Here is an 8,849-nt window from a genome sequence, read left to right on the forward strand (position 1 = left end):
GATCCCTAGTTCAGGAAGATCCCCTGGAGAAGAGAATGGCTACCCATTCCAGTATTTTTGCCTGGAGAATTTCATGGAAGAGGAGCCCAGCGGGCTGCAGTCTGTGGGGTCACAAAGAGTCAGATAGGCTGAGTGACTAACACTTTTCACTTTCAGACACTACTGTCATCCCACTTGTCAAATGAGGAAATTGTGGTTTAAAAGGGGGATATCAAGAGGGGAGTGGGGTGGGATGGATTGGGTAATTGGGATTGGCATATATACCCTACTGTGTATAAAATAGGTAACTAATAGCATTGATGACTGTATAGCACAGGGAACTCTATGCAGTGCTCTGTGTTGACCTAAATAGGAAGGAAATCCAAAAAAGAGGAGGTATTAATATATGTACATGTGTGGCTGATTCACTTTTGCAGTACAGCAGAAAGTAACACAACATTGGAAAGCAACTGTAACAAAATTTTTTTTGTATTTTTTAAAAAAGGTAATATAGGTTCCCATTTCTAAGAATATGATAGGATAAGTATCTGTACTGCTGGAAATAACTCAAACTTCTGGACAATATGTAATTTTTTTCAAATCATCTTTAAAACGTCAGATCAAGAAGTAAAGAAACCTCAGGGCAGGCATTGAGTGAAAACAGCCCTAGAAAGGTAAGGGGTCCACTGAGAGCATCTTTCAGGTCAGCCGAGTACAGACTGATTCCCACAGCATTTCAGAGAATGGTCACAGAAAACAAAGCCCAGCATGAGTCCAAGGTGGGAAATCTAATAACAGATTCTCCTCTGACCAAAATTCTGGAATTCCAAAGTGCTAATCCTTCAGTGTAAATAAATGCCCATACTACCGCCAATGGACCCCAAGGCAAATTAACTATTTCAGATTTTGCCAAAAGTAGAGAAGGGACAGATTGCCACTGAGTATAGCCCTCACCCAGGTCTGCAACCCATTCAGACTACCTAGATGGTCTGATAGGCCTCTAGCCAAGAGTTCAATTCTGATTAATCCCAGACTGGTTATAGTTCCAAGTATGTGATAGAAGCAAATCCTATCAGAGGATTTAGCTGACCAAAACACATCATGAACACCAAGATAGAGACGAGCCTTAAAAGTTCCAGAAAGAAAAAGAAGTGATCACAAAGAAATAAGGACCAGAGTGCTGTGAAACTTCTCAACAGCACCACAGATGCTGGATGATAGAAAAATGTCTTTAGACTTTCAAAGAAAAAAATCTATGCTCAAAATCTATAACATGCCTTCCTTGGCGGTCCAAAGGTTAAGACTGTGCTTCCACTGCAGGGGGTTGCAGATTCAATCCCTGGTTGGAGAACTAAGACCCCACATGCTGAGCAGGAAAAAAAAAATCTATACCTGGTAAAAAAATCACTGAAATGTGAGGGTAGAGTATAGACATTTTCATATAACTGAAGTCCTATGCTCTACCAAAGTAAGGGTCTAAACGAAGATAAAAATGTAAAATCCTAGAAAATAGGAAATTCAACATAGGAGAAAAGAATGAAAAAAAGATCTCTACAGTTGTGTGATTTGAACGTCCATGCCTTGGGCTTGGTTGCTTAATAAATATTTATATTTGGTTTTAAAAAAATAAAAAAGAATAAGCAAATCTCAAGATAAAGAATCTGAAAAAGGGACTTTACTGGTGGCACGGTGGGTAAGAATCCACCTGCCAATGCAAAGGACAGTAGTTCAATCCCTGGTCCAGGAAGATCCTACCATGGAGCAGCTAAGCCCGTGCTCCACAACTATTGAGCCTGCACTCTAGAGCCCCAGGGCCACAACTACTGAAGCCCACACACCTAGAACCCCTGCTCCACAACAAAAGAAGCCGACATACCCCAAGGAAGAACAGCCCCCACTCTCCACAACTAGAGAAAGCCCATGCACAGCAGCAAAGACCCAGCACAGCCAAAAATAAATAAACAAAATTATATACCACAAAAGAATCTGAAAAATACATATGCATATAACTGAATCACTTTGATGTACATTTGGAACTAACGTAACATTGTAAATTAATTATACCTCAGCTTAAAAATAAATAAAATTATGATTTGCTTCTCCATTTAAAAAAAAAAAAATCAAGATAATGGTGAAGGGAAACTTTCCAGTAACAGCCTGTGCCAGGCTTAGAGAATGATTAACTTGGCATAAGAGAAGGAAAACTAAAGACTTCAGAGGAAGTTTTCCAAGATATATATGAAACAGAACACTTAAACATGCTCAGAGGCAATTTTCACTTATATCCAAAAATTCAGGGATGAGTTAGTAACAAAGGCACAGAAACCAAGCTAACCAAAAACAAGCAGCAATTGAGAAGAAATATAATCATAGCCTACTCTGTCACTTAGCTGTAAATAATATTTATATAGTTAAAATGTCAGCTCTAAAGACCGATTTAACCAAAAAGTGATATAAATATATGAGAAGGATAGAAAGAAGTGAATGTCTGTGAGAGGAGGGGGTAGAGAGTTAAATCCTTGTCTGCTGTAATAGGTCAATAGACAAGAGCTAAAACCAAACAAAAAATCAGTATTCATATATTATTTAGAAATAATAAAGTAAGTACTAGAAGGCAATTTTAATGATTAACAATTATTGGACTAATAACAGGAAACTGGAAATAAGGAGGATGGAGCAGGAGATTGCTATTTTTGATATAAGTCTTGTTATAGTAGGGCTTCCCTGGTGGTTCAGACAGTAAAGAATCTGCCTGCAATGCAGGAGACACAGTTTGAACCCTGACTTGGGAAGAACTCCTGGAGAAAGGAATGGCTGCCCACTCCAGTATTCTTGCCTGGGAAATCCCATGGATAGAGGACCCTGGCAGGCTACAGTCCAGAGGGTCATGAAGAGTCAGACACGACTGAACGACTAACACTTTCACTTTTCACTTATCATATTATTTGACTTTTTTTAATTATGAAAAATATCATGAAGCATATCCTTTTTAAAAGGAAGATTTTTAAAATTTTTTTATTTTATATTGGAGTATAACCAATTAACAATGCTGTGATAGTTAGGAAGAGTATTTTTTAAAAACAAATTCTCAAACTACTCACCATCCTGTCTTTGGATGTTTGTAAACTAGACATTATTTCAATAAAAATAATGAAAATTAAATTTAATATTAAATAAGATTATCTGTTGAATGCCTGGCATAGAACCTAGACTATAGTAGAAAACCAAGAAATAGTAGTTTTATCTATGTTTTACAAAACTGATTTATCTTTTTTATCTTATAGTCCCAGTTATATTGTAGAAATGAATCTCAGGCAGGTTTGGGGCTCAGTCCTGCTAAAGATGATTACACCTGGGAATTTAAACTTCAACTCATTCCTTCTGCCAGTAAATGTTCAGAAATCATGTAGGTTTGGGGGTTGTTTTATACTATTTACTTCTACCCAGAGAATAGGCAAAAGTCAAAGTGCAAAGAATCTGTCTGCAATGCAGAAGACCTGGGTTTGATCCGTGGGTTGGGAAGATCCCCTGGAGAAAGGAATGGCAACACATTCCAGTATTCTTGCCTGGAGAATTCCACAGACATAGGAGCCTGACGGGCTACAGTCCATGGGATTGCAGAGTTGGACACGACTGAGAGAATAACGCTTTCACACACACAGTGTCCAGACACAACCAGGAGATCCTAAGGCTTATAAAGACCCAAGAATGCAAAGGGGCTGCTTCTCAAAGGATCTGGCAAAGATGCACACCATCAACTGGAGGCCTCTGGCGGCCTTCATGGACCCCTGAGGAAACTTATGCTTTGGGCTGGGAATCTGCTGTGTGGCCCCTGTTCTGCTGGCTGCCTGGGTCTAGATCCTTTGCCTATGTCCAGATCCAGATTCTTTGTCTACTGATACCTTTCCAAACATTATCACCCCTACGACAACTAAACACAGTCAATTCTTGAATATTCAGGGAGAAAAAAAGAATTTACAAATAATCCCCCAAATTCATCTTTCCTTGTATTTTAAATTTCTAGGGACTTCCCTGGTAGTCCAGTAGCTAAGACTCCACACTACCAAAGCAGAGGTCACAAGTTTGATCCCTCGTCAGGGAATTAAATCCCTCATGTGGCAACTAAGACCCAACACAGCCAAATAAATAATTTTTTTTTAATTCTACTTTTTCTATACCCTCTGATATAAGATCTGTTAGCAAGTTAATACCTAGAACTTAAATTTTTATCATTTATCCCTGCCCTTCATATAGCATAGGTGCTAAAAGTAATTTTTTCAAAGTCATAGCAAGGGTGACAGAAAATATAGAATCTGAATAATCCACAAACTAGCTGAGCATATAGTTTGTTATCCACAAATAGATTCAAGATGAAATTTTGCCTTGATGAACCTCATGTAAATTCTTTTCAATGCATATTCTCACATTTCAGGAGCACTAAGTATACTTTACAGCTCAAGTTCTATAAGCGGGTATTTTAATATTTATAGGCTATTTTCAATTTTAATCTTTTTAAACTGAGCTTCAAAATTCCATGCTGTTGGATAATTTACGTTCAAAGCATTTTGCTAGGTGCTGTGTGTGTGAGGAGGGTGTGCTGGAAACAAAAAGTGTTATACTTATGTCTATACTTGCTTAGAAATACAAATGGTTAACTTCAAATTAAAAAAATTTTAAATAGTTTAGCACCTGAATTTTAATAATTTAGCAAGATACATCCCCCATCCTCCACTTTTGTTAATAATTTAACAAATCCTGGTTATGTTGGGTTGTAACTCTCAACTCAGTTTTAGTGAGTGTTTTTGTTCCCAAGAAATACTAAAACAAAACACCACAGATTGGGTGGCTTAAAAAACACAGAAATCTGTTGTGTCAGGGTTCTAAGTGGCTAAAAGTCCAAAATCAAGGTGTCAACAGGGCCATGCTCCCTCTGAAACCTGAAGGAGAATCCTCCCTGACCTCTTCCTTGTTTCTGGTGGGTTGCTAGAATCTTTAGAGTTCCTCACCTGAGGTACTTATCCTCAAACTCAGCTTCTCTCACATGGCCTTCTCCCTGTGTGTCTCTGTCATCATATGGCAGTCCTCTTATAAGACCACCAGCCATTGAGGACCCACTGTACTTCAGTATGATCTCAACTAGCTCTATCTGCAATGACCCCATTTCCAAACAAGGTCACAGCCCGAGGTACTAGGGGAGTTAGAACTTCAAAGTATCTTTTCTGGGGGGAAGAGAAAACTCAACCCAGGACAGTGAACAAACATCCTGAGATACTGATGTTAATGAGTCTGTTTACGGACCCCAAAAGTGATGAATCTTGGGAGTTCCCTGGTGGCCTAGTGGTTAGGAGTCCACACTTTCAGTGTTGTGGCCCAGGTTCAAACCCGGGTCTAAAACCTGGGTGGCATTGCCAAAAAAGTTTTTTTAAAAGGAGGGGGGTGAATCTTGCTTGAGCTTAATATTTTGTTCTCAAGGTTGCTGGGGAATGCAAATAAGCATATTTTTTAAGTCCTAACACTCCCAATGAGATTGTTTTTAATAGACTATTAATGGAAATAGAACAACCCACTCTTTATAGTTTACTTTTTTTAAACACTAAAATTATAGTTAAAATGATGATTTATTTTTCCTAACATAGGAAACTTGTTCATTTTAGGTAGGGTCATATATTACCTTAGCTCCCAATAATCATTTGGGGTTGCTGCATCATAAAAAGTATTTACAGCTAAGTTATACTAGATCAAATCTAATTGATTAAATCAGAATTCTGTGCAACATTAATTAAAGTATGCTGCAGATTAAGCAAAGTAATTATATGAGTGATTGGATTTAATGGAATATTTTTATGAATCAGAATCAGAATAGTGCATAATAAACCTGAAAACAACTACACTGAATACCAAATATATTTCACAAAACAAATTGCACTGAGAACTGCAAAGACATCTGAACAAATGCACATGAACCTAAAGGCGACTTGAAGTTCTTCTGAAGTAGGCTCCATTCTTCATTTCTACATACCACCAATCCCAACTGCCACCCCCACCATGTTTCTACAATGATCACGTTTAGGACCACTTCCTCTTTCCCCAAGAGAGACCTTTTGGGAGTTTCTGCCATGGAGCATCCATGCTTATTCCACTAGCCCAGGCAAGGAGAGAGAACCATATCAGAAACAGGAGATGTTATAGCGTATAGACTCTGGAGTAGTATTCACCTTATAATTTATGAGTTCAACTAACAGGATAGCTTCCCACAAAACACTGAAACAGTGTGTTTGAAGGTTTAAACTGACTCACAAGTAAATGCTTCTCCAGTTGGCAAGATCTAAAAGATAACAGAGACACCCAGCCCCACCACCTCAAGAAAATGAGCCAGCAGTTCAGGGTAAATGCTCTGGAAGAAATCATTTGCAACAACCAAAGGACTGCAGTTAGTTTCAGTTATTGAATTTCTATTTCTGCAGTTATACTTCTGGCAGAAGCACAGATCTCTGCTACCCTAGGTACAATTCTTCAGTAATGTAAAGCTGTATTCACTGTTCTAAAGGAAGCTATCTGACATCTGCTCAGTAGAAACTGTTGCTGGATGTTTTCAGATCCAGCTGTCCTATCTCAAGCAATATTGGTCTGAAATCTCCTGTAAGGTTTTCATTTGGTAGAGCAGCAGACATGAATAGACACTTTAATGGCTTTGTGCCAGTGTCAAGGGAATTTCATAAAAAAATGAATATTTGAAGTAAGTGCTACTGCTGCACCTATCACCAACTATCAGGGGAGATACACAGAAGGATCCTAAAGAGGTAGAACCGAGCTAAGCAGGAGTGTCCAAGAATCAATCAATCATTCACAACAGTAATACTAACTCTGAATTACTATTAACTAAAGAATTCTATACTGGGAACTTGAAATCAATTTTTTTTTTTACTATCATAAATGTGAACACTGGGCTTCCCTGGTGGCTCAGACAGTTAAAAAAAAAAAAATCTGCCTGGCATGCAGGATACCCAGGTTTCAAACCCCAGGTTGGGAAGATTCCCTGGAGAAGGCAATGGCAACTCACTCCAGTATTCTTGCCTGGAGAATTCCATGGACAGAGGAGCCTAGTGAGCTATGGTCCAGGGGGTCACCAAGAGTTGGACACAACTGAGAGACTTTCAAATATGAACACTAGCCTTTATGTTTCCTTTACAATAACTTCAGAGTCTGTTCTTTTTTATTTATCATCCTTAAGCTGCTTTTATATAGAAGACTTTGAGTCACAAACAACATTTCAACCACAGATCTTATAGCAATCTACATATTTTGTTAGCCAATTAATCATTCCAAGTATTTAAGTATCACTAATGTAAGTGCTTCTCTTATACCTGGATACAAATTTTCAGCATACCACTGTCTTTCCCCATCTAGTCACCTTCTTTTAAAGACTAAAGAGAATTCTAGCTTCATGTGTCTTAGTCTCTTTTCTCTGCCTCCCACCAAGGTGCATTCTTCCCTAATAGACCCTTCTTAAGTTTTTGCAATGGGAAACTGGGAGGTGAAGAAAGCAGAAGAGGAGCGGGAGGCTCCTTTGACAGATGGGAACTTTCCCAGGGCCTTTGAGGGCAGGAGGCACATGCAGCTGTAGTTCATAAGATTACTGATAGGAAGTAAAGAGGGAATTCTAGGAATCATTTCTGGGGCTTCCCTGGTGGCTCAGTGGCTAAGAGTTCACTTTGCAATGCAAGGGACATCAGTTGGATCCCTGGCCCAGCAAGATCCCACATGCCAGGAGCAACTAAGCCTGTGGGCCACACCTACTGAGCCCACACACTTGGAGCCCATGCTCTGCAACAAGAGAAGCCACTACATTGAGAAGCTAGCGCACAACTAGAAAGTAGCCCCCACCCACCACAACTAGAGAATGCACACGCACAGCAGCAAAGACCCAGTGCTGTCAAAAATAAAGAATTAAATATATTTATTTATAAAAAGGAATCATTGCTGAAGACTATATGTGGCTTTGTCATAGTCAACAAGGACTTTGAAATTACTGGGCCATATTCATTTGAATATATGAATATACATTATTTGAGAATGAACCATTTGGATCCTAGTTAAAAACATTAAACTCTATACTGGATGTTTATTATAATTTCTGTTTGGTTAGCACCCTAGAATGCCCTTGCCCGTGTCTAGGGACATATGAAGATGTAAAAATCCTGTCTTCCCAAGGTGGAACCCAGAAATAAGCTTAGTATCATTTGCACAACACATAGAATACAAGCATGTGACTTAGGCTCCCCTGATAATAGGTGCAGAAGTGAGAGTTGCTATTCAACAGTCATAAAGTTTCAGTTATGTCAGATAAGCTCTAGAGATCTGTTTATAACATCATGCCTATAGTTAATAATACTGCATTATACACGTAGAAATGTAGTAAGAGGGTAAGTCTCATGTTTGTAATGATTTTTTAATATAGGAAATTTTTTTTAAAAAGTGAGCAACTTGCAGAAGGGAAAGCACCACTCAGCATCCATAAGGTCGCAAAAATAGCAGCCAACCAGATAAAACTCTAATTCAAAAAAGATACATGCACCCCAGTGTTCACAGCAGCACTGTTCACAATAGCCAAGACATAGAAACAAACCAAATATACACTGACAGATGAATGGATAAAGAAGATGTGGTGTGTATACACACACATACATACAATGGAATGTTACTCAGCTATAACAAAGAATGAAATAAAGTCTTTTGTAGCAACATGGAGTTAACAGGCAAATTTGGCCTTGGAGTACAGAATGAAGCTGGGCAAAGGCTAATAGAGTTTTGCCAAGAGAACACACTGGTCACAGCAAACACCCTCTTCCAAGAACACAAGAGAAGACTCT

The sequence above is a fragment of the Muntiacus reevesi genome, chromosome 12 (genome assembly GCF_963930625.1).
Source record: "Muntiacus reevesi chromosome 12, mMunRee1.1, whole genome shotgun sequence".
In the NCBI taxonomy this organism is placed as follows: domain Eukaryota; kingdom Metazoa; phylum Chordata; class Mammalia; order Artiodactyla; family Cervidae; genus Muntiacus; species Muntiacus reevesi.